This window comes from Convolutriloba macropyga, chromosome 14, assembly GCF_964194025.1.
Source record: "Convolutriloba macropyga chromosome 14, txConMacr16.3, whole genome shotgun sequence".
NCBI classification, from domain to species: domain Eukaryota; kingdom Metazoa; phylum Xenacoelomorpha; order Acoela; family Convolutidae; genus Convolutriloba; species Convolutriloba macropyga.
In genome coordinates, this window is record NC_134481.1 from 4,839,622 (window position 1) to 4,866,352 (window position 26,731).

At 37.3% G+C, this 26,731-nt stretch overlaps 1 protein-coding gene and 8 non-coding genes across 9 annotated transcripts in view; 1 reads left to right on the forward strand and 8 right to left on the reverse strand.

Annotated features, from left to right (window-relative positions):
• Positions 1-26,731, forward strand: part of LOC142353387 (lipoxygenase homology domain-containing protein 1-like) — a 180,049-nt gene that overhangs the window by 142,382 nt on the left and 10,936 nt on the right. The gene's annotated exons all lie outside the window — the stretch shown is intronic.
• Trnac-gca (transfer RNA cysteine (anticodon GCA)) lies at positions 3,317-3,388 on the reverse strand. The gene has a single exon. It is a non-coding gene; the product is annotated as a tRNA-Cys (tRNA).
• Positions 6,870-6,941, reverse strand: Trnac-gca (transfer RNA cysteine (anticodon GCA)). Its single transcript has one exon. It is a non-coding gene; the product is annotated as a tRNA-Cys (tRNA).
• Positions 7,361-7,432, reverse strand: Trnag-gcc (transfer RNA glycine (anticodon GCC)). Its single transcript has one exon. It is a non-coding gene; the product is annotated as a tRNA-Gly (tRNA).
• Positions 11,574-11,645, reverse strand: Trnac-gca (transfer RNA cysteine (anticodon GCA)). Its single transcript has one exon. It is a non-coding gene; the product is annotated as a tRNA-Cys (tRNA).
• Trnac-gca (transfer RNA cysteine (anticodon GCA)) lies at positions 12,459-12,531 on the reverse strand. The gene has a single exon. It is a non-coding gene; the product is annotated as a tRNA-Cys (tRNA).
• Positions 12,855-12,926, reverse strand: Trnac-gca (transfer RNA cysteine (anticodon GCA)). The gene has a single exon. It is a non-coding gene; the product is annotated as a tRNA-Cys (tRNA).
• On the reverse strand, positions 15,340-15,411 carry Trnac-gca (transfer RNA cysteine (anticodon GCA)). The gene has a single exon. It is a non-coding gene; the product is annotated as a tRNA-Cys (tRNA).
• Positions 19,044-19,115, reverse strand: Trnac-gca (transfer RNA cysteine (anticodon GCA)). The gene has a single exon. It is a non-coding gene; the product is annotated as a tRNA-Cys (tRNA).

Here is a 26,731-nt window from a genome sequence, read left to right on the forward strand (position 1 = left end):
TAGTTGCACTGAGGGCCTCTCAACCTGCAGTCGAATGCTCTACCACTGAGCTATTTCCCCATATTCGAAAGAGATTGCTAATGATCATCGAGAGACTGTTTCGAATGATTCCCTAGTTCCGGATTTTTTGCTAAATTGCCAGCAAAAAAACTCTTTTAGACAAGCAGTGAAGTTTTTGTTTTTCTGAAGAATGCCTTAGACAGGGAGTCCTGTTTACGGTCTATGTGGGTCTTTCTGCTGCTTTGGACATAAAATTTTTCCTCCTTAATTATAAATTGCTTCAGATCTGATTATTTGCATTTATTGAGCTACAGGAGTCCTTAGGGAGTTGATTACCATATTCTCTTCCTTTTTGGGAAAATCATCCAGCTCATTTTGTTTTTGTGCAAGTAGAAAAATGTTTTTCGGTTGCGGGACACCCGGAGTTGCACCGAGGACCTCTCAATCTGCAGTCGAATGCTCTACCACTGAGCTGTATCCCCATATTCGAAAGAGATTGCTAATGATCACCGGGAGACTGTTTCGAATGATTCCCTAGTTCCGGAGTTTTTGCTAAATTGCCAGCAAAACATCTCTTTTAGACAAGCAGTGAAGATTTTGTTGTTCTGAAGAATGCCTTAGACAGGGAGTCCTGTTTACGGTCTATGTGGGTCTTTCTGCTGCTTTGGACATGAAATTTTTCCTCCTTAATTATAAATTGCTTCAGATCATTATTTGCATTTATTGAGCTACAGGAGTCCCTATGGAGATTTTTACCATATTCTCTTCCTTTTTGGAAAAATCATCAAGCTCTTTTCGTTTTTGCTGCTCGTAGAAAAATGTTTTTTGGTTAGGGGACACCCGTATTTGCACTGAGGACCTCTCAATCTGCAGTCGAATGCTCTACCACTGAGCTATATCACCATGTTCGAAAGAGATTGCTAATGATCATCGAGAGACTGTTTCGAATGATTCCCTAGTTCCGGAGTTTTTGCTAAATTGCAAGCAAAAAATCTCTTTTAGACAAGCAGTAAATTTTTTGTTTTTCTGAAGAATGCCTTAGACAGGGAGTCCTGTTTACGGTCTATGTGGGTCTTTCTGCTGCTTTGGACATAAAATTTTTCCTCCTTAATTTTAAATTGCTTCAGATCTGATTATGTGCATTTATTTCGCTACAGGAGTCCTTATGGAGATGATTACCATATTCTCTTCCTTTTTGGAAAAATCAAGCTCGTTTTGTTTTTGCTGCTCGTAGAAAAATGTTTTTTGGTTAGGGGACACCCGTAGTTGCACCGAGGGCCTCTCAACCTGCAGTCGAATGCTCTACCACTGAGCTATATCCCCATATTCGAAAGAGATTGCTAATGATCATCGAGAGACTGTTTCGAATGATTCCCTAGTTCCGGAGTTTTTGCTAAATTGCCAGCAAAAAAACTCTTTTAGACATGCAGTGAAGTTTTTGTTTTTCTGAAGAATGCCTTAGACAGGGAGTCCTGTTTACGGTCTTTGTGGGTCTTTCTGCTGCTTTGGACATAACATTTTTCCTCATCAATTTTAAATTGCTTCAGATCTGATTATGTGCATTTATTGAGCTACAGGAGTCTTTATGCAGATGATTACCATATTCTCTTCGTTTTTGGAAAAATTATCAAGCTCGTTTTGTTTTTGCTGCTCGTAGAAAAATGTTGTTTGGTTAGGGGGCACCCGTAGATGCACCGAGGACCTCTCAATCTGCAGTTGAATGCTCTACCACTGAGCTATATCCCCATATTCGAAAGAGATTGCTAATGACCATTGAGAGACTATTTCGAATGATTCACTAGTTCCGGAGTTTTTGCTAAATTGCCAGCAAAGAATCTCTTTTAGACAAGCAGTAAAGTTTTTGTTTTTCTTAAGATTGCCTTTGACAGGGAGTCCTGTTTACGGTCTATGTGGGTCTTTCTGCTGCTTTGGGCAAAACATTTTTGCTCCTTAATTTTAAATTGCTTCAGATCTGATTATGTGCATTGATTGATCTACAGGAGTCCTTATGGAAATGGTTACCATATTCTCTTCCTTTTCGGAAAAATCATCAAGCTCATTTTGTTTTTGCTGCTCGTAGAAAAATGTTTGTTTTTGTTAGGGGACACCCGGAGTTGCACCGAGGACCTCTCAATCTGCAGTCGAATGCTCTACCACTGAGCTATATCACCATACTCGAAAGAGATTGCTAATGATCATCGACACACTGGTTTTAATGATTCCATAGTTCCGGAGTTTTCGTTAAATTGCCAGCAAAAAAACTCTTTAGAAAAGCAGTAAAGTTTTTGTTTTTCTGAAAAATACTTTAGACAGTGAGACTGTTTAAGGTCTATGTGGGTGTTTCTGCTGCTTTGGACATAACTTTTTTCCGATCCGATTCTGTATACTGAATCAACTACAGGAGTCCTAAAAATGAATACCATGTTCTCTTCCTTTGTTTTTCAAAAATCAGCTTACTGATTTTGTTTTTGTCGCTTGTAGAAAATTGTTATTGTTTAGGAGACTCCCGGATTTGAACTGAGGAACTCTCGCTCTGGAGTTGAATGCTCTACCACTGAGCTGTATCACCATATTCGAAAGAAATTGCTAATGATCATCGACAGACTGTTTTTAATGATTCCATAGTTCCGGATTTTTCGTTAAATTGCCAGCAAAGAATCTCTTTTAGGCAAGCAGTAAAATTTTTGTTTTTCTGAAGAATGCTTTTGACAGGGAGTCCTGTTTACGGTCTACGTGGGTCTTTCTGCTGCTTTGGACAAAACATTTTTCCTCCTTAATTTTAAATTGCTTCAGATCTGATTCTGTATAATTACCTAATGAGCTAGAGGAGTCCTAAAGGAGATGACTACCATATTCTCTTCCTTTTTTACAAAAATCAACTAACTTTTTTTCGTCGCTTGTAGAAAATTTTTATTGTTTGGGGGACACCCGGATTTAAACCGAGGACCTCTCCATCTGCAGTCGAATGCTCTACCTCTGAGCTATATCACCATACTCGAAAGAGATTGCTAATGATCATCGACAGTCTGGTTTTAATGATTCCATAGTTCCGGAGTTTTCGTTAAATTGCCAGCAAAAAAACTCTTTAGAAAAGCAGTAAAGTTTTTGTTTTTCTGAAAAATACTTTAGACAGTGACTGTTTACGGTCTATGTGGGTCTTTCGGCTGCTTTGGACATAAAATTTTTTCCGATCCGATTCTGTATACTGAATCAATTACATGAGTCCTAAAAATGAATACCATATTCTCTTCCTTTGTTTTTCAAAAATCAGTTTACTGATTTTATTTTTGTCGCTTGTAGAAATTTGTTATTGTCTAGGAGACACCCGGATTTGAACTGAGGACCTCTCAATCTGCAGTCGAATGCTCTCCCACTGAGCTATATCCCCATATTCGAAAGAGATCGCTATTGATCATCGACAGTCTGTTTTGAATGATACCCTAGTTCCGGAGTTTTCGTTAAATTGCCAGCAAAAAAACTTTCGGACAAGCAGTAAAGTTTTTTTCCGGAGAATGCTTTAGTTTCTGCTAAATTGCCAACAAAAAACTCTTTAGACAGTCAGTAAAGTTTTTGTTTTTCTGAAGAATGCTTTTGACAGGGAGTCCTGTTTACGGTCTATGTGGGTCTTTCTGCTGCTCTGGACAAAACATTTTTCCTCCTTAATTTTAAATTGCTTCAGATCTGATTCTGTATACTTACCTAATGAGCTAGAGGAGTCCTAAAGGAGATGACTACCATATTCTCTTCCTTTTTTACAAAAATCAACTAACTTTTTTTTGGTCGCTTGTAGAAAATTTTTATCGTTTGGGGGAGACCCGGATTTAAACCGAGGACCTCTCGATCTGCAGTCGAATGCTCTACCTCTGAGCTATATCACAATACTCGAAAGAGATTGCTAATGATCATCGACAGTCTGGTTTTATTGATTCCATACTTCCGGAGTTTTCGTTAAATTGCCAGCAAAAAAACTCTTTAGAAAAGCAGTAAAGTTTTTGTTTTTCTGAAAAATACTTTGGACAGCGAGACTGTTTACGGTCTTTGTGGGTCTTTCGGCTGCTTTGGACATAACATTTTTCCGATCCGATTCTGTATACTGAATCAACTACAGGAGTCCTAAAAATGAATACCATATTCTCTTCCTTTGTTTTTCAAAAATCAGCTTACTGATTTTATTTTTGTCGCTTGTAGCAATTTGATATTGTCTAGGAGACACCGGATTTGAACTGAGGACCTCTCAATCTGCAGTCGAATGCTCTCCCACTGAGCTATATCCCCATATTCGAAAGAGATCGCTAATGATCATCGACAGTCTGTTTTGAATGATACCCTAGTTCCGGAGTTTTTGTTAAATTGCCAGCAAAAAAACTTTCGGACAAGCAGTAAAGTTTTTTTTCCGGAGAATGCTTTAGTTTCTGCTAAATTGCCAACAAAAAACTCTTTAGACAGTCAGTAAAGTTTTTGTTTTTCTGAAGAATGCTTTTGACAGGGAGTCCTGTTTACGGTCTATGTGGGTCTTTCTGCTGCTCTGGACAAAACATTTTTCCTCCTTAATTTTAAATTGCTTCAGATCTGATTCTGTATACTTACTTAATGAGCTAGAGGAGTCCTAAAGGAGATGACTACCATATTCTCTTCCTTTTTTACAAAAATCAACTAACTTTTTTTTGGTCGCTTGTAGAAAATTTTTATCGTTTGGGGGAGACCCGGATTTAAACCGAGGACCTCTCGATCTGCAGTCGAATGCTCTACCTCTGAGCTATATCACCATACTCGAAAGAGATTGCTAATGATCATCGACAGTCTGGTTTTATTGATTCCATAGTTCCGGAGTTTTCGTTAAATTGCCAGCAAAAAAACTCTTTAGAAAAGCAGTAAAGTTTTTGTTTTTCTGAAAAATACTTTAGACAGTGAGACTGTTTACGGTCTATGTGGGTCTTTCGGCTGCTTTGGACATAACATTTTTCCGATCCGATTCTGTATACTGAATCAACTACAGGAGTCCTAAAAATGAATACCATATTCTCTTCCTTTGTTTTTCAAAAATCAGCTTACTGATTTTATTTTTGTCGCTTGTAGCAATTTGATATTGTCTAGGAGACACCGGATTTGAACTGAGGACCTCTCAATCTGCAGTCGAATGCTCTCCCACTGAGCTATATCCCCATATTCGAAAGAGATCGCTAATGATCATCGACAGTCTGTTTTGAATGATACCCTAGTTCCGGAGTTTTTGTTAAATTGCCAGCAAAAAAACTTTCGGACAAGCAGTAAAGTTTTTTTTCCGGAGAATGCTTTAGTTTCTGATAAATTGCCAACAAAAAACTCTTTAGACAGTCAGTAAAGTTTTTGTTTTTCTGAAGAATGCTTTTGACAGGGAGTCCTGTTTACGGTCTATGTGGGTCTTTCTGCTGCTCTGGACAAAACATTTTTCCTCCTTAATTTTAAATTGCTTCAGATCTGATTCTGTATACTTACTTAATGAGCTAGAGGAGTCCTAAAGGAGATGACTACCATATTCTCTTCCTTTTTTACAAAAATCAACTAACTTTTTTTTGGTCGCTTGTAGAAAATTTTTATCGTTTGGGGGAGACCCGGATTTAAACCGAGGACCTCTCGATCTGCAGTCGAATGCTCTACCTCTGAGCTATATCACCATACTCGAAAGAGATTGCTAATGATCATCGACAGTCTGGTTTTATTGATTCCATAGTTCCGGAGTTTTCGTTAAATTGCCAGCAAAAAAACTCTTTAGAAAAGCAGTAAAATTTTTGTTTTTCTGAAAAATACTTTAGACAGTGAGACTGTTTACGGTCTATGTGGGTCTTTCGGCTGCTTTGGACATAACATTTTTCCGATCCGATTCTGTATACTGAATCAACTACAGGAGTCCTAAAAATGAATACCATATTCTCTTCCTTTGTTTTTCAAAAATCAGCTTACTGATTTTATTTTTGTCGCTTGTAGCAATTTGATATTGTCTAGGAGACACCGGATTTGAACTGAGGACCTCTCAATCTGCAGTCGAATGCTCTCCAACTGAGCTATATCCCCATATTCGAAAGAGATCGCTAATGATCATCGACAGTCTGTTTTGAATGATACCCTAGTTCCGGAGTTTTCGTTAAATTGCCAGCAAAAAAACTTTCGGACAAGAAGTAAAGTTTTTTCCGGAGAATGCTTTAGTTTCTGCTAAATTGCCAACAAAAAACTCTTTAGACAATCAGTAAAGTTTTTGTTTTTCTGAAAAATACTTTAGACAGGGAGACTGTTTACGGTCTATGTGGGTCTTTCTTCTGCTTTGGACATAACATTTTTCCGATCTGGTTCTGTATACTGAACCAACTACAGGAGTCCTAAAGATGACCGCCATATTCTCTTTCTTTTTTTCAAAAATCAGCTTACTGATTTTGTTTTTGTCGCTTGTAGAAAATTGTTATTGTTTAGGAGACTCCCGGATTTGAACTGAGGAACTCTCGCTCTGAAGTCGAATGCTCTACCGCTGAGCTGTATCAACATACTCGAAAGAGATTGCTAATGATCATCGACAGACTGTTTTTAATGATTCCATAGTTCCGGATTTTTCGTTAAATTGCCAGCAAAGAATCTCTTTTAGACAAGCAGTTAAGTTTTTGTTTTTCTGAAGAATGCCTTTGACAGGGAGTCCTGTTTACGGTCTATGTGGGTCTTTCTGCTGCTTTGGACAAAACATTTTTCCTCCTTAAGTTTAAATTGCTTCAGATCTGATTATGTGCATTTATTGATCTACAGGAGTCCTTATGGAGATGATTACCATATTCTCTTCTTTTTTTGGAAAAATCATCAAGCTCATTTTGTTTTTGCTGCTCGTAGAAAAATGTTTTATTTTTGTTAGGGGACACCCGGAGTTGCACCGAGGACCTCTCAATCTGCAGTCGAATGCTCTCCCACTGAGCTATATCCCCATATTCGAAAGAGATCGCTAATGATCATCGACAGTCTGTTTTGAATGATACCCTAGTTCCGGAGTTTTCGTTAAATTGCCAGCAAAAAAAACTTTCGGACAAGCAGTAAAGTTTTTTTCCGGAGAATGCTTTAGTTTCTGCTAAATTGCCAACAAAAAACTCTTTAGACAATCAGTAAAGTTTTTGTTTTTCTGAAGAATGCTTTTGACAGGGAGTCCTGTTTACGGTCTATGTGGGTCTTTCTGCTGCTTTGGACAAAACATTTTTCCTCCTTAATTTTAAATTGCTTCAGATCTGATTCTGTATACTTACTTAATGAGCTAGAGGAGTCCTAAAGGAGATGACTACCATATTCTCTTCCTTTTTTACAAAAATCAACTAACTTTTTTTTGGTCGCTTGTAGAAAATTTTTATTGTTTGGGGGACACCCGGATTTAAACCGAGGACCTCTCGATCGGCAGTCGAATGCTCTACCACTGAGCTATATCACCATACTCGAAAGAGATTGCTAATGATCATCGACAGTCTGGTTTTAATGATTCCATAGTTCCGGAGTTTTCGTTAAATTGCCAGCAAAAAAACTCTTTAGAAAAGCAGTAAAGTTTTTGTTTTTCTGAAGAATGCCTTTGACAGGGAGTCCTGTTTACGGTCTATGTGGGTCTTTCTGCTGCTTTGGACAAAACATTTTTCCTCCTTAAGTTTAAATTGCTTCAGATCTGATTATGTGCATTTATTGATTTACAGGAGTCCTTATGGAGATGATTACCATATTCTCTTCTTTTTTGGAAAAATCATCAAGCTCATTTTGTTTTTGCTGCTCGTAGAAAAATATTTTATTTTTGTTAGGGGACACCCGGAGTTGCACCGAGGACCTCTCAATCTGCAGTCGAACGCTCTACCACTGAGCTATATCACCATACTCGAAAGAGATTGCTAATGATCATCGACAGACTGTTTTTAATGATTCCATAGTTCCGGAGTTTTCGTTAAATTGCCAACAAAAAACTTTCGGACAAGCAGTAAAAATTTTTTTCCGGAGAATGCTTTAGTTTCTGCTAAATTGCCAACAAAAAACTCTTTAGACAATCAGTAAAGTTTTTGTTTTTCTGAAGAATGCTTTTGACAGGGAGTCCTGTTTACGGTCTATGTGGGTCTTTCTGCTGCTTTGGACAAAAAATTTTTCCTCCTTAATTTTAAATTGCTTCAGATCTGATTCTGTATACTTACTTAATGAGCTAGAGGAGTCCTAAAGGAGATGACTACCATATTCTCTTCCTTTTTTACAAAAATCAACTAACTTCTTTTGGTCGCTTGTAGAAATTTGTTATTGTCTAGGAGACACCCTGATTTGAACTGAGGACCTCTCAATCTGCAGTCGAATGCTCTCCCACTGAGCTATATCCCCATATTCGAAAGAGATCGCTAATGATCATCGACAGTCTGTTTTGAATGATACCCTAGTTCCGGAGTTTTTGTTAAATTGCCAGCAAAAAAAAACTCTTTTGGACAAGCAGTAAAGTTTTTTCCGGAGAATGCTTTAGTTTCTGCTAAATTGCAAACAAAAAACTCTTTAGACAATCAGTAAAGTTTTTGTTTTTCTGAAAAATACTTTAGACAGGGAGACTGTTTACGGTCTATGTGGGTCTTTCTTCTGCTTTGGACATAACATTTTTCCGATCTGGTTCTGTATACTGAACCAACTACAGGAGTCCTAAAGATGACCGCCATATTCTTTTTCTTTTTTTCAAAAATCAGCTTACTGATTTTGTTTTTGTCGCTTGTAGAAAATTGTTATTGTTTAGGAGACTCCCGGATTTGAACTGAGGAACTCTCGCTCTGGAGTCGAATGCTCTACCGCTGAGCTGTATCACCATACTCGAAAGAGATTGCTAATGATCATCGACAGACTGTTTTTAATGATTCCATAGTTCCGGATTTTTCGTTAAATTGCCAGCAAAGAATCTCTTTTAGACAAGCAGTTAAGTTTTTGTTTTTCTGAAGAATGCCTTTGACAGGGAGTCCTGTTTACGGTCTATGTGGGTCTTTCTGCTGCTTTGGACAAAACATTTTTCCTCCTTAAGTTTAAATTGCTTCAGATCTGATTATGTGCATTTATTGATCTACAGGAGTCCTTATGGAAATGATTACCATATGCTCTTCTTTTTTGGAAAAATCATCAAGCTCATTTTGTTTTTGCTGCTCGTAGAAAATTGTTTTATTTTTGTTAGGGGACACCCGGAGTTGCACCGAGGACCTCTCAATCTGCATTCGAATGCTCTACCACTGAGCTATATCACCATACTCGAAAGAGATTGCTAATGATCATCGACAGACTGTTTTTAATGATTCCATAGTTCCGGAGTTTTCGTTAAATTGCCAACAAAAAAACTTTCGGACAAGCAGTAAAAATTTTTTTCCGGAGAATGCTTTAGTTTCTGCTAAATTGCCAACAAAAAACTCTTTAGACAATCAGTAAAGTTTTTGTTTTTCTGAAGAATGCCTTAGACAGGGAGTCCTGTTTACGGTCTATGTGGGTCTTTCTGCTGCTTTGGACAAAACATTTTTCCTCCTTAATTTTAAATTGCTTCAGATCTGATTATGTGCATTTATTGATCTACAGGAGTCCTTATGGAAATGATTACCATATGCTCTTCTTTTTTGGAAAAATCATCAAGCTCATTTTGTTTTTGCTGCTCGTAGAAAATTGTTTTATTTTTGTTAGGGGACACCCGGAGTTGCACCGAGGACCTCTCAATCTGCATTCGAATGCTCTACCACTGAGCTATATCACCATACTCGAAAGAGATTGCTAATGATCATCGACAGACTGTTTTTAATGATTCCATAGTTCCGGAGTTTTCGTTAAATTGCCAACAAAAAAACTTTCGGACAAGCAGTAAAAATTTTTTTCCGGAGAATGCTTTAGTTTCTGCTAAATTGCCAACAAAAAACTCTTTAGACAATCAGTAACGTTTTTGTTTTTCTGAAGAATGCCTTTGACAGGGAGTCCTGTTTACGGTCTATGTGGGTCTTTCTGCTGCTTTGGACAAAACATTTTTCCTCCTTAATTTTAAATTGCTTCAGATCTGATTATGTGCATTTATTGATCTACAGGAGTCCTTATGGAAATGATTACCATATGCTCTTCTTTTTTGGAAAAATCATCAAGCTCATTTTGTTTTTGCTGCTCGTAGAAAATTGTTTTATTTTTGTTAGGGGACACCCGGAGTTGCACCGAGGACCTCTCAATCTGCATTCGAATGCTCTACCACTGAGCTATATCACCATACTCGAAAGAGATTGCTAATGATCATCGACAGACTGTTTTTAATGATTCCATAGTTCCGGAGTTTTCGTTAAATTGCCAACAAAAAAACTTTCGGACAAGCAGTAAAAATTTTTTTCCGGAGAATGCTTTAGTTTCTGCTAAATTGCCAACAAAAAACTCTTTAGACAATCAGTAAAGTTTTTGTTTTTCTGAAGAATGCCTTAGACAGGGAGTCCTGTTTACGGTCTATGTGGGTCTTTCTGCTGCTTTGGACATAAAATTTTTCCTCCTTAATTTTAAATTGCTTCAGATCTGATTATGTGCATTTATTTCGCTACAGGAGTCCTTATGGAGATGATTACCATATTCTCTTCCTTTTTGGAAAAGTCAAGCTCGTTTTGTTTTTGCTGCTCGTAGAAAAATGTTTTTTGGTTAGGGGACACCCGTAGTTGCACCGAGGGCCTCTCAACCTGCAGTCGAATGCTCTACCACTGAGCTATATCCCCATATTCGAAAGAGATTGCTAATGATCATCGACAGTCTGTTTTGAATGATACCCTAATTCCGGAGTTTTCGTTAAATTGCCAGCAAAAAACTCTTTCGGACAAGCAGTAAAGTTTTTTTTCCGGAGAATGCTTTAGTTTCTGCTAAATTGAAAACAAAAAACTCTTTAGACAATCAGTAAAGTTTTTGTTCTTCTCATAAATACTTTAGACAGTGAGACTGTTTACGGTCTATGTGGGTCTTTCTGCTGCTTTGGACATAACTTTTTTCCGATCTGGTTCTGTATACTGAACCAACTACAGGAGTCCTAAAAATGAATCCCTTATTCTCTTCCTTTGCTCACTGATTTTATTTTTGTCGCTTGTAGAAAATTGTTACTGTCTAGGAGACTCCCGTATTTGAACTGAGGACCTCTCAATCTGCAGTCGAATGCTCTACCACTGAGCTATATCCGCATATTCGAATGAGATTGCTAATGATCATCGACAGTCTGTTTTGAATGATACCCTAGTTCCGGAGTTTTTGTTAAATTGCCAGCAAAAAAAAACTCTTTTGGACAAGCAGTAAAGTTTTTTCCGGAGAATGCTTTAGTTTCTGCTAAATTGCAAACAAAAAACTCTTTAGACAATCAGTAAAGTTTTTGTTTTTCTGAAAAATACTTTAGACAGTGAGACTGTTTACGGTCTATGTGGGTGTTTCTGCTGCTTTGGACATAACATTTTTCCGATCCGATTCTGTATACTGAATCAACTACAGGAGTCCTAAAAATGAATACCATATTCTCTTCCTTTGTTTTTCAAAAATCAGCTTACTGATTTTATTTTTGTCGCTTGGTCGCTTGTAGAAAATTGTTATTGTCTAGGAGACACCCGGATTTGAACTGAGGACCTCTCAATCTGCAGTCGAATGCTCTACCACTGAGCTATATCCCCATATTCGAAAGAGATTGCTAATGATAATCGACAGTCTGTTTTGAATGATACCCTAGTTCCGGAGTTTTCTTTAAATTGCCAGAAAAAAAAACTTTCGGACAAGCAGTAAAGTTTTTTTTTCCGGAGAATGCTTTAGTTTCTGCTAAATTGCAAACAAAAAACTCTTTAGACAATCAGTAAAGTTTTTGTTTTTCTGAAAAATACTTTAGACAGGGAGACTGTTTACGGTCTATGTGGGTCTTTCTTCTGCTTTGGACATAACATTTTTCCGATCTGGTTCTGTATACTGAACCAACTACAGGAGTCCTAAAGATGACCGCCATATTCTCTTTCTTTTTTTCAAAAATCAGCTTACTGATTTTGTTTTTGTCGATTGTAGAAAATTGTTATTGTGTAGGAGACTCCCGGATTTGAACTGAGGAACTCTCGCTCTGGAGTCGAATGCTCTACCACTGAGCTGTATCACCTTATTCGAAAGAGATTGCTAATGATCATCGACAGACTGTTTTTAATGATTCCATAGTTCCGGATTTTTCGTTAAATTGCCAGCAAAGAATCTCTTTTAGACAAGCAGTAAAATTTTTGTTTTTCTGAAGAATGCCTTTGACAGGGAGTCCTGTTTACGGTCTATGTGGGTCTTTCTGCTGCTTTGGACAAAACATTTTTCCTCCTTAATTTTAAATTGCTTCAGATCTGATTCTGTATGCTTACTTATTGAGAGGAGTCCTAAAGGAGATGACTGCCATATTCTCTTCCTTTTTTATAAAAATCAACTAACTTTTTTTGGTCGCTTGTAGAAAATTATTTTTGTTTGGGGGACACCCGGATTTAAACCGAGGACCTCTCGATCTGCAGTCGAATGCTCTACCTCTGAGCTATATCACCCTACTCGAAAGAGATTGCTAATGATCATCGACAGACTGGTTTTAATGATTCCATAGTTCCGGAGTTTTCGTTAAATTGCCAGCAAAAAAACTTTTGAAAAGCAGTAAAGTTTTTGTTTTTCTGAAAAATACTTTAGACAGTGAGACTGTTTACGGTCTATGTGGGTCTTTCTGCTGCTTTGGACATAACATTTTTCCGATCCGATTCTGTATACTGAATCAACTACAGGAGTCCTAAAAATGAATACCATATTCTCTTCCTTTGTTTTTCAAAAATCAGCTTACTGATTTTATTTTTGTCGCTTGTAGAAAATTGTTATTGTCTAGGAGACACCCGGATTTGAACTGAGGACCTCTCAATCTGCAGTCGAATGCTCTACCACTGAGCTATATCCCCATATTCGAAAGAGATCGCTAATGATCACCGACAGTCTGTTTTGAATGATACCCTAGTTCCGGAGTTTTTGTTAAATTGCCAGCAAAAAAACTTTCGGACAAGCAGTAAAGTTTTTTTTTCCGGAGAATGCTTTAGTTTCTGCTAAATTGCAAACAAAAAGCTCTTTAGACAATCAGTAAAGTTTTTGTTTTTCTGAAAAATACTTTAAACAGGGAGACTGTTTACGGTCTATGTGGGTCTTTCTTCTGCTTTGGACATAACTTTTTTCCGATCTGGTTCTGTATACTGAACCAACTACAGGAGTCCTAAAGATGACCGCCATATTCTCTTTCTTTTTTTTCAAAAATCAGCTTACTGATTTTGTTTTTGTCGCTTGTAGAAAATTGTTATTGTTTAGGAGACTCCCGGATTTGAACTGAGGAACTCTCGCTCTGGAGTCGAATGCTCTACCACTGAGCTGTATCACCATACTCGAAAGAGATTGCTAATGATCATCGACAGACTGTTTTTAATGATTCCATAGTTCCGGATTTTTCGTTAAATTGCGAGCAAAGAATCTCTCTTAGACAAGCAGTAACGTTTTTGTTTTTCTGAAGAATGCCTTTGACAGGGAGTCCTGTTTACGGTCTATGTGGGTCTTTCTGCTGCTTTGGACAAAACATTTTTCCTCCTTAATTTTAAATTGCTTCAGATCTGATTATGTGCATTTATTGATCTACAGGAGTCCCTATGGAGATGATTACCATATTCTCTTCTTTTTTGGAAAAATCATCAAGCTCGTTTTTTTTTGCTGCTCGCAGAAAAATGTTTTATTTTTGTTAGGGGACACCCGGAGTTGCACCGAGGACCTCTCAATCTGCAGTCGAATGCTCTACCACTGAGCTATATCACCATACTCGAAAGAGATTGCTAATGATCATCGACAGACTGTTTTTAATGATTCCATAGTTCCGGAGTTTTCGTTAAATTGCCAGCAAAAAAACTCTTTAGAAAAGCAGTAAAGTTTTTGTTTTTCTAAAAAATACTTTAGACAGTGAGACTGTTTACGGTCTATGTGGGTCTTTCTGCTGCTTTGGACATAACATTTTTCCGATCCGAATCTGTATACTGAATCAACCACAGGAGTCCTAAAAATGAATCCCATATTCTCTTCCTTTGTTTTTCAAAAATCAGCTTACTGATTTTATTTTTGTCGCTTGTAGAAAATTGTTACTGTCTAGGAGACTCCCGGATTTGAACTGAGGACCTCTCAATCTGCAGTCCAATGCTCTACCACTGAGCTATATCCGCATATTCGAAAGAGATTGCTAATGATCATCGACAGTCTGTTTTGAATGATACCCTAATTCCGGAGTTTTCGTTAAATTGCCAGCAAAAAACTCTTTCGGACAAGCAGTAAAGTTTTTTTTCCGGAGAATGCTTTAGTTTCTGCTAAATTGAAAACAAAAAACTCTTTAGACAATCAGTAAAGTTTTTGTTCTTCTCATAAATACTTTAGACAGTGAGACTGTTTACGGTCTATGTGGGTCTTTCTGCTGCTTTGGACATAACTTTTTTCCGATCTGGTTCTGTATACTGAACCAACTACAGGAGTCCTAAAGATGACCGCCATATTCTCTTTCTTTTTTTCAAAAATCAGCTTACTGATTTTGTTTTTGTCGCTTGTAGAAAATTGTTATTGTTTAGGAGACTCCCGGATTTGAACTGAGGAACTCTCGCTCTGGAGTCGAATGCTCTACCACTGAGCTGTATCACCATACTGGAAAGAGATTGCTAATGATCATCGACAGACTGTTTTTATTGATTCCATAGGTCCGGATTTTTCGTTAAATTGCCAGCAAAGAATCTCTTTTAGACAAGCAGTAAAGTTTTTGTTTTTCTGAAGAATGCCTTTGACAGGGAGTCCTGTTTACGGTCTATGTGGGTCTCTCTGCTGCTTTGGACAAAACATTTTTCCTCCTTAATTTTAAATTGCTTCAGATCTGGTTATGTGCATTTATTGATCTACAGGAGTCCTTATGGAGATGATTACCATATTCTCTTCTTTTTGGAAAAATCATCAAGCTCATTTTGTTTTTGCTGCTCGTAGAAAAATGTTTTATTTTTGTTAGGGGACACCCGGAGTTGCACCGAGGACGTCTCATTCTGCAGTCGAATGCTCTACCACTGAGCTATATCACCATACTCGAAAGAGATTGCTAATGATCATCGACAGACTGTTTTTAATGATTCCATAGTTCTGGAGTTTTCGTTAAATTGCCAGCAAAAAAACTCTTTAGAAAAGCAGTAAAATTTTTGTTTTTCTAAAAAATACTTTAGACAGTGGGATTGTTTACGGTCTATGTGGGTCTTTCTGCTGCTTTGGACATCAATTAACTCTTTTTTGGTAACTCGTACAATAGTGTTACTGTCTAGGAGACTCCCGGATTTGAACTGAGGACCTCTCAATCTGCAGTCGAATGCTCTACCACTGAGCTATATCCCCATATTCGAACTTGATTGCTAATGATAATCGACAGTCTGTTTTGAATGATACCCTAGTTCCGGAGTTTTCGTTAAGTTGCCAGCAAAAAAACTCTTTCGGACAAGCAGTAAAGTTTTTTTCCGGAAAATGCTTTAGTTTCTGCTAAATTGCAAACAAAAAACTCTTTAGACAATCAGTTAAGTTTTTGTTTTTCTGAAAAATACTTTAGACAGTGAGACGGTCTATGTGGGTCTTTCTGCTGCTTTGGACATGACATTTTTCCGATCCGATTCTGTATACTGAATCAACTACAGGAGTCCTAAAAATGAATACCATATTCTCTTCCTTTGTTTTCAAAAATCAGCTTACTGATTTTGTTTTTGTCGCTTGTAGAAATATATTATTATTTAGGAGACTCCCGGATTTGAACTGAGGAACTCTCGCTCTGTAGTCGAATGCTCTACCACTGAGCTGTATCCCCATATTCGAGACAGGTTGCTGATGATCATTGACAGACTGTTTCGAATTCCTCCCTGGTTCCGGAGTGTCTGCTTAATTGCCAGCAAAAAACTCTTGTAGACAAGCAGTAAAGTTTTTGTTTATCTGAAGAATGTTTTAGACAAGGAGTCCTGTTCAATTATATGTGGGTATTTCTGCTGCTTTGGATATAAAAATTTTCCTCCGTAAATTTAATTTGCTTCAGATCTGATTCTGCACACTTTTTGAGCTACGGGAGTCCTAAAAGGAGATGGCTACCATATTCTCTTCCTTTTTGCAAAAATCAACTGACTCTTTTTTGGTCACTCGTAGAAAAGTGTTATTGTTTAGGGGACACCCCGATTTGAACCGAGGACCTCTCGATCTGCAGTCGAATGCTCTACCACTTAGCTGTATCCCCATATTCGAAAATGATTGCTAATGATAATCGACAGTCTGTTTTGAATGATGCCCTAGTTCCGGAGTTTTCGTTAAGTTGCCAGCAAAAAAACTCTTTCGGACAAGCAGTAAAGTTTTTTTCCGGAGAATGCTTTAGTTTCTGCTAAATTGCGAACAAAAAACTCTTTTTACAATCAGTAAAGTTTTTGTTTTTCTGAAAAATACTTTAGACAGTGAGACTGTTTACGGTCTATGTGGGTCTTTCTGCTGCTTTGGACATGACATTTTTCCGATCCGATTCTGTATACTGAATCAACTACAGGAGTCCTAAAAATGAATACCATATTCTCTTCCTTTGTTTTTCAAAAATCAGCTTACTGATTTTGTTTTTGTCGCTTGTAGAAATATATTATTATTTAGGAGACTCCCGGATTTGAACTGAGGAACTCTCGCTCTGTAGTCGAATGCTCTACCACTGAGCTGTATCCCCATATTCGAGACAGGTTGCTGATGATCATTGACAGACTGTTTCGAATTCCTCCCTGGTTCCGGAGTGTCTGCTTAATTGCCAGCAAAAAACTCTTGTAGACAAGCAGTAAAGTTTTTGTTTATCTGAAGAATGTTTTAGACAAGGAGTCCTGTTCAATTATATGTGGGTATTTCTGCTGCTTTGGATATAAAAATTTTCCTCCGTAAATTTAATTTGCTTCAGATCTGATTCTGCACACTTTTTGAGCTACGGGAGTCCTAAAAGGAGATGGCTACCATATTCTCTTCCTTTTTGCAAAAATCAACTGACTCTTTTTTGGTCACTCGTAGAAAAGTGTTATTGTTTAGGGGACACCCCGATTTGAACCGAGGACCTCTCGATCTGCAGTCGAATGCTCTACCACTTAGCTGTATCCCCATATTCGAGACAGGTTGCTGATGATCATTGACAGACTGTTTCGAATTCCTCCCTGGTTCCGGAGTGTCTGCTTAATTGCCAGCAAAAAACTCTTGTAGACAAGCAGTAAAGTTTTTGTTTATCTGAAGAATGTTTTAGACAAGGAGTCCTGTTCAATTATATGTGGGTATTTCTGCTGCTTTGGACATGACATTTTTCCGATCCGATTCTGTATACTGAATCAACTACAGGAGTCCTAAAAATGAATACCATATTCTCTTCCTTTGTTTTTCAAAAATCAGCTTACTGATTTTGTTTTTGTCGCTTGTAGAAATATATTATTATTTAGGAGACTCCCGGATTTGAACTGAGGAACTCTCGCTCTGTAGTCGAATGCTCTACCACTGAGCTGTATCCCCATATTCGAGACAGGTTGCTGATGATCATTGACAGACTGTTTCGAATTCCTCCCTGGTTCCGGAGTGTCTGCTTAATTGCCAGCAAAAAACTCTTGTAGACAAGCAGTAAAGTTTTTGTTTATCTGAAGAATGTTTTAGACAAGGAGTCCTGTTCAATTATATGTGGGTATTTCTGCTGCTTTGGATATAAAAATTTTCCTCCGTAAATTTAATTTGCTTCAGATCTGATTCTGCACACTTTTTGAGCTACGGGAGTCCTAAAAGGAGATGGCTACCATATTCTCTTCCTTTTTGCAAAAATCAACTGACTCTTTTTTGGTCACTCGTAGAAAAGTGTTATTGTTTAGGGGACACCCCGATTTGAACCGAGGACCTCTCGATCTGCAGTCGAATGCTCTACCACTTAGCTGTATCCCCATATTCGAGACAGGTTGCTGATGATCATTGACAGACTGTTTCGAATTCCTCCCTGGTTCCGGAGTGTCTGCTTAATTGCCAGCAAAAAACTCTTGTAGACAAGCAGTAAAGTTTTTGTTTATCTGAAGAATGTTTTAGACAAGGAGTCCTGTTCAATTATATGTGGGTATTTCTGCTGCTTTGGACATGACATTTTTCCGATCCGATTCTGTATACTGAATCAACTACAGGAGTCCTAAAAATGAATACCATATTCTCTTCCTTTGTTTTTCAAAAATCAGCTTACTGATTTTGTTTTTGTCGCTTGTAGAAAATTGTTATTGTTTAGGAGACTCCCGGATTTGAACTGAGGAACTCTCGCTCTGGAGTCGAATGCTCTACCACTGAGCTGTATCACCATACTGGAAAGAGATTGCTAATGATCATCGACAGACTGTTTTTATTGATTCCATAGGTCCGGATTTTTCGTTAAATTGCCAGCAAAGAATCTCTTTTAGACAAGCAGTAAAGTTTTTGTTTTTCTGAAGAATGCCTTTGACAGGGAGTCCTGTTTACGGTCTATGTGGGTCTCTCTGCTGCTTTGGACAAAACATTTTTCCTCCTTAATTTTAAATTGCTTCAGATCTGGTTATGTGCATTTATTGATCTACAGGAGTCCTTATGGAGATGATTACCATATTCTCTTCTTTTTGGAAAAATCATCAAGCTCATTTTGTTTTTGCTGCTCGTAGAAAAATGTTTTATTTTTGTTAGGGGACACCCGGAGTTGCACCGAGGACGTCTCATTCTGCAGTCGAATGCTCTACCACTGAGCTATATCACCATACTCGAAAGAGATTGCTAATGATCATCGACAGACTGTTTTTAATGATTCCATAGTTCTGGAGTTTTCGTTAAATTGCCAGCAAAAAAACTCTTTAGAAAAGCAGTAAAATTTTTGTTTTTCTAAAAAATACTTTAGACAGTGGGATTGTTTACGGTCTATGTGGGTCTTTCTGCTGCTTTGGACATCAATTAACTCTTTTTTGGTAACTCGTACAATAGTGTTACTGTCTAGGAGACTCCCGGATTTGAACTGAGGACCTCTCAATCTGCAGTCGAATGCTCTACCACTGAGCTATATCCCCATATTCGAACTTGATTGCTAATGATAATCGACAGTCTGTTTTGAATGATACCCTAGTTCCGGAGTTTTCGTTAAGTTGCCAGCAAAAAAACTCTTTCGGACAAGCAGTAAAGTTTTTTTCCGGAAAATGCTTTAGTTTCTGCTAAATTGCAAACAAAAAACTCTTTAGACAATCAGTTAAGTTTTTGTTTTTCTGAAAAATACTTTAGACAGTGAGACGGTCTATGTGGGTCTTTCTGCTGCTTTGGACATGACATTTTTCCGATCCGATTCTGTATACTGAACCAACTACAGGAGTCCTAAAAATGAATACCATATTCTCTTCCTTTGTTTTCAAAAATCAGCTTACTGATTTTGTTTTTGTCGCTTGTAGAAATATATTATTATTTAGGAGACTCCCGGATTTGAACTGAGGAACTCTCGCTCTGTAGTCGAATGCTCTACCACTGAGCTGTATCCCCATATTCGAGACAGGTTGCTGATGATCATTGACAGACTGTTTCGAATTCCTCCCTGGTTCCGGAGTGTCTGCTTAATTGCCAGCAAAAAACTCTTGTAGACAAGCAGTAAAGTTTTTGTTTATCTGAAGAATGTTTTAGACAAGGAGTCCTGTTCAATTATATGTGGGTATTTCTGCTGCTTTGGATATAAAAATTTTCCTCCGTAAATTTAATTTGCTTCAGATCTGATTCTGCACACTTTTTGAGCTACGGGAGTCCTAAAAGGAGATGGCTACCATATTCTCTTCCTTTTTGCAAAAATCAACTGACTCTTTTTTGGTCACTCGTAGAAAAGTGTTATTGTTTAGGGGACACCCCGATTTGAACCGAGGACCTCTCGATCTGCAGTCGAATGCTCTACCACTTAGCTGTATCCCCATATTCGAAAATGATTGCTAATGATAATCGACAGTCTGTTTTGAATGATGCCCTAGTTCCGGAGTTTTCGTTAAGTTGCCAGCAAAAAAACTCTTTCGGACAAGCAGTAAAGTTTTTTTCCGGAGAATGCTTTAGTTTCTGCTAAATTGCGAACAAAAAACTCTTTTTACAATCAGTAAAGTTTTTGTTTTTCTGAAAAATACTTTAGACAGTGAGACTGTTTACGGTCTATGTGGGTCTTTCTGCTGCTTTGGACATGACATTTTTCCGATCCGATTCTGTATACTGAATCAACTACAGGAGTCCTAAAAATGAATACCATATTCTCTTCCTTTGTTTTTCAAAAATCAGCTTACTGATTTTGTTTTTGTCGCTTGTAGAAATATATTATTATTTAGGAGACTCCCGGATTTGAACTGAGGAACTCTCGCTCTGTAGTCGAATGCTCTACCACTGAGCTGTATCCCCATATTCGAGACAGGTTGCTGATGATCATTGACAGACTGTTTCGAATTCCTCCCTGGTTCCGGAGTGTCTGCTTAATTGCCAGCAAAAAACTCTTGTAGACAAGCAGTAAAGTTTTTGTTTATCTGAAGAATGTTTTAGACAAGGAGTCCTGTTCAATTATATGTGGGTATTTCTGCTGCTTTGGATATAAAAATTTTCCTCCGTAAATTTAATTTGCTTCAGATCTGATTCTGCACACTTTTTGAGCTACGGGAGTCCTAAAAGGAGATGGCTACCATATTCTCTTCCTTTTTGCAAAAATCAACTGACTCTTTTTTGGTCACTCGTAGAAAAGTGTTATTGTTTAGGGGACACCCCGATTTGAACCGAGGACCTCTCGATCTGCAGTCGAATGCTCTACCACTTAGCTGTATCCCCATATTCGAGACAGGTTGCTGATGATCATTGACAGACTGTTTCGAATTCCTCCCTGGTTCCGGAGTGTCTGCTTAATTGCCAGCAAAAAACTCTTGTAGACAAGCAGTAAAGTTTTTGTTTATCTGAAGAATGTTTTAGGCAAGGAGTCCTGTTCAATTATATGTGGGTATTTCTGCTGCTTTGGACATGACATTTTTCCGATCCGATTCTGTATACTGAATCAACTACAGGAGTCCTAAAAATGAATACCATATTCTCTTCCTTTGTTTTTCAAAAATCAGCTTACTGATTTTGTTTTTGTCGCTTGTAGAAATATATTATTATTTAGGAGACTCCCGGATTTGAACTGAGGAACTCTCGCTCTGTAGTCGAATGCTCTACCACTGAGCTGTATCCCCATATTCGAGACAGGTTGCTGATGATCATTGACAGACTGTTTCGAATTCCTCCCTGGTTCCGGAGTGTCTGCTTAATTGCCAGCAAAAAACTCTTGTAGACAAGCAGTAAAGTTTTTGTTTATCTGAAGAATGTTTTAGACAAGGAGTCCTGTTCAATTATATGTGGGTATTTCTGCTGCTTTGGATATAAAAATTTTCCTCCGTAAATTTAATTTGCTTCAGATCTGATTCTGCACACTTTTTGAGCTACGGGAGTCCTAAAAGGAGATGGCTACCATATTCTCTTCCTTTTTGCAAAAATCAACTGACTCTTTTTTGGTCACTCGTAGAAAAGTGTTATTGTTTAGGGGACACCCCGATTTGAACCGAGGACCTCTCGATCTGCAGTCGAATGCTCTACCACTTAGCTGTATCCCCATATTCGAAAATGATTGCTAATGATAATCGACAGTCTGTTTTGAATGATGCCCTAGTTCCGGAGTTTTCGTTAAGTTGCCAGCAAAAAAACTCTTTCGGACAAGCAGTAAAGTTTTTTTCCGGAGAATGCTTTAGTTTCTGCTAAATTGCGAACAAAAAACTCTTTTTACAATCAGTAAAGTTTTTGTTTTTCTGAAAAATACTTTAGACAGTGAGACTGTTTACGGTCTATGTGGGTCTTTCTGCTGCTTTGGACATGACATTTTTCCGATCCGATTCTGTATACTGAATCAACTACAGGAGTCCTAAAAATGAATACCATATTCTCTTCCTTTGTTTTTCAAAAATCAGCTTACTGATTTTGTTTTTGTCGCTTGTAGAAATATATTATTATTTAGGAGACTCCCGGATTTGAACTGAGGAACTCTCGCTCTGTAGTCGAATGCTCTACCACTGAGCTGTATCCCCATATTCGAGACAGGTTGCTGATGATCATTGACAGACTGTTTCGAATTCCTCCCTGGTTCCGGAGTGTCTGCTTAATTGCCAGCAAAAAACTCTTGTAGACAAGCAGTAAAGTTTTTGTTTATCTGAAGAATGTTTTAGACAAGGAGTCCTGTTCAATTATATGTGGGTATTTCTGCTGCTTTGGATATAAAAATTTTCCTCCGTAAATTTAATTTGCTTCAGATCTGATTCTGCACACTTTTTGAGCTACGGGAGTCCTAAAAGGAGATGGCTACCATATTCTCTTCCTTTTTGCAAAAATCAACTGACTCTTTTTTGGTCACTCGTAGAAAAGTGTTATTGTTTAGGGGACACCCCGATTTGAACCGAGGACCTCTCGATCTGCAGTCGAATGCTCTACCACTTAGCTGTATCCCCATATTCGAAACAGATTACTAATGATCATCGGCAGACTGTTTCGAATGATTCCCTAGTTCCGCAGCTTTCGCTAAATCGCCAGCAAGGAAAACTCTTTCAGACAAGCAGTAAATATTTTGTTTTTCTGAAGAATGTTTTAGACAAGGAGTCATGTTTAAAGTCTAATAGCAGGCCCGCAAACGCATAACAAGAACATCGTTTAAAAGAAGAGTTTTAAGTTTCATTTTGTACCACCTCGGGTTGGAATACATGCCCCTCGTTCAACAGCCATAGGTATTACATTAAATTACCGTCAGGCTTTCGCAGTCGAGGTCGCCCAGACGGAGGTCGGAGACGACATCAAATACCTGGGGTTGGTGGAATGCTGGTGGCAACTGTACCAATTGGGATGTGTTTGGTTTAGTATATTACCCCAAAGAACCAGAAATTTTATGTTCAACTTCAATAACTTTGCTAACTTGCATATTTAAGGAGCACTAAGACTTGTAAAGATAACCGACTTCTACATGGTTGCGTAGCGTAACGCATGTAATTTTTTAGGCTGCATGTTTAAGGAGCATTTAAAAAGAGAGAAGAAACAAGATGTTGAAGGTGAGAAAACTGACCAAAAAGAAAGAGAAAAAAACGACAGAAAAGAAACAAAAGAGAAATGAAAGGAAAAAAGTCAATAAAAGAAAGAACAGAAAGCGGAAAGCACGAGAAAAGAAACAGAGAAAAGAAAAAGACAGAAAATCAAGACAAAATAGAGAAAAAAAGAAGCAAAGAAATAAAAGCAATAGATAAAAACAGAAAGAGAGAAAAAAGAAAGAAAAAAAGGTAAAGACAAAAGAAAGATAATAAAAAGACAGAAAAGAAAGAAGAGAGAGGGAGAGAGAGAAAAAAGCAAGTGAGACAAGGAGAGAAAAAAGACGGAGAGATGAAAGAGAGAAACACATGAGAGAAATTAAAAAATGTTGAACCGAAAAGGAAGAGAGAAAAGAAAGGGAAGCGAGAGAAAAGAAATCGAGAAAAGAAAGACAGAAAAGAAAAAGACAAAAAGAGAACAGCAAAAAATAAAACAGAAAAGCAAGAGAGAAGTAAGAGAGAAAAGCAGGAGAGAAAGAGAAAAAAACAAGAGATGAAAGAAAGAGAGAAGAGAAAGAGAAAGCAGCAAAAGAGAAAAGAAAGGAAGAAAAAAGAACAGAGGAGAAAGAGGTAAAAGAAATGGAGAAAAGAAACAGAAAAAAAAGACGGGAAAGAGAAAAGCAAGAGAGAAAAGAAAGACAGTGAAGACGGAGAAAAGCGAGAGAGAAGAAAACAGAAAAGAAGGAGGAAAGAACGCGAAAATAGAAAGCAATACAGAAAAGAAGGACACGAACAAAATGCAGAAAAGAAAAAGTGAGATAAGCAAGAGAAGCTAAAGAAGGAAAAGAAAGAAGAAAGAGAGAAAAGAAAGGCAGACAAAAAAGAACGGAAAAGAAAGAGAAAACAAAAGAAGAACAGAAAAGAAACAGGAAAGAACAACAAACTGACAAACTAAGGAGAGAAACGAACGAGAGGAACAAAAGAGAGAAAGATTGAGGAAGGCAGAAAAAAACGGTCAAGAAAGATAAACGAAGGAGAGAGTGTGAGAGAGAAAAGAGACAGCAAACCATATTCTCCTCCTTTATGCAAAAATCAACAGACTCTTTTTTCTTTTTGTCGCTCGTAAAAAATTGTTTTTGTTAAGGGGTTAACCAGATTTGAGCCGAGGAGCTCTCGATCTGCAGTCGAATGCTCTACCACTGAGCTATATCTCCATAATTTAAACAGATTACTATTGATCATCAACAGATTGTTTCTAATGGTCACATAGTTCCGCAGTTTTTGCTAAATCGTCAGCAGAAAGATATTCTTTTAGACAAGCAGTAAGGTTTTTGTTTTTCTGAAAATTGTTTTAGACAAGGAGTCCTGTTTACAGTCTATATGGGTCTATCTACGGCTTTTGACATAACATCTTTTCCTCCTTAAATTTAAATTGCTGCAGATATGATTCTGTATACTTAAAAAACTACAGGAGTCCTAAAAGAGATGGCTACCATATTCTCTTCCTTTTTACAAAAATCAACTAACTCATTTGCTTTTTGTCGCTGGTAGAAAATTGTTTTTGTTTAGTGGAAAACCAGATTTCAACCGAGAATGTCTCGATCTGTTGTTGGATTCTGTACTAGTGAGCTATATCGCCATCTTTGCAAGAAACTTGATAATTATTTTTGACTGAATTTTTTTAAATAAAAATGCCTTAGGCCTGCAGAAATTTATTTTTTCTGAAAATAGACACGGTGTGATGTTTATAGTCAATCACGGTCTATCTGATTCTTTCAGGTAAGATCATTTCAACCTGGAATTAAATTTCATTCAGATCTGTTCCTGTTGATATAATGAACTACAGAAGTCCAAATATTATTTTCGTTTTTTGAATAGAGCACTGAATTTATTTTAAGTTCTTTCAGTCGTTGCAATCTTCTAGTTTTTGAGGATAAAAGCGGGTTTGATTCGAGGACTTCTCGATCTGGTCGAATGCTCTGCAATTGAGCTATATTCCAAAATTTAAGACATTGCTTTTAAATTATGGAATATAGCTCAGTTTAAGCACACAATCCCTTTAAGCACACAATAATTTTTTTTGTATTGTAAAAGGTGTCAATTGTTTCTTCTGGGGTAATAAATGGACCGAATTATTTTTTATTCCGCTTTTTTTCTCTCTTTTTTCAGTTTACTTGTTAATTAGTCTCATTAAGGACAGATCGCAGGTCTTTTTTTAGTGAAGTACAGTTTCTATGTCCAATTTAGGTTTTATGTGATGCTATTTTGACTTTCTTAAATGTTGTTTTTTAAAATTAGACATTGACTTTTGGTCGTAATTAATGTTTGTTTTTGTCAGTTGATTTTTTTGGTTGTCTTTTCCTGTTGTATTGTTAATGGCATATCTCATCGGCCCTCTTAAACGGCATTGTTTTATTCGTTTGATGATTTAGGTTTAAAGCAATTTTTTATCACACCGGTTTTTTTGAAGATAAAAGTTTTCCAAAAAGATCATTTTTTCATTTGCTACATTAGTTTTGTAGTAAGTCAGCTCCAAACCGCAGCAAGAATTTTATTATTTTAATTCTGGTTGGTTGCGAAACAAAATTTTGTCATGAATTTTGTCTAGAATATTTGGCTGTTAGCTTCTTTTTTTTAATTCGTTTATCTATTTTCCAACTCCTTATGAGTTTTCTCTACAATTCATTGCTACTTTTCGCACTTATTTATAACTAATCAATGATTGCCTCATTACGTAACAAACTCTGATGACGTAACAAACTGTTGACGTAACAAGTCCAATGACGTAACAATTACTGGTGACATAACATATACGGAGTGTGAACTAACAAGCAATTCTATGAAGTGATGACGATAATGATGGGCTAGTTTAGCGACGCCCTCTTTCGGTCGAATTATACTCAGCCTCCCTCTATCGACTGATTATCTAGCTGCCTGTTTCAACCTCTACAGCTGTTTCTCTTTTCTTCTGACCCTCAACTAGACATGATTGTGTGACTGTGTCAGTGAATTGCACCCAACCTCTTTCTTCTTCTGCACGAAATGTAAGCTAGTTTATAACTTTTATTTTAGCTTTCTTTCTTTTCCTTTTGTTATTAGTCCCCACGCGACTTTGGTCAGATAGATCTATACAATAGGCTATACAATTCTGCGCAATATTTCTGCCTGACAAAAATTATTGTTTTGTTCTGATAACTTCTGATTAGACGTTATAGGACCTTATAAAATGTGCTCAAATCTTACACGAATTAAGAATAATATAGTGTTCAAATAGCAAAAATTTGAATCTGAAAGTTTTTTGCTGAAGGTTGAAATAGTAGTTGAAAAAAGTTACCCTTTGCAGCACTTAATAGTATCTCACAGAACTTGATCAAAAAAGAATAGTTTATTTCCGAATCAACCTCAAGTATATTTTCTGACTTTGAAATGAACGATCAACAGGCTTCATAAGATAAATTTTGCTAGCGCTGAGCAGCAAGATGATTCAACAAAATCACTAACCACATCGTACTCTTTGTAATGTTACGTGGATTTTTTTCCAAACAAATCGTTGATTTTGAGTCGATTATTGTTGGCCCTCAATCAGAAAA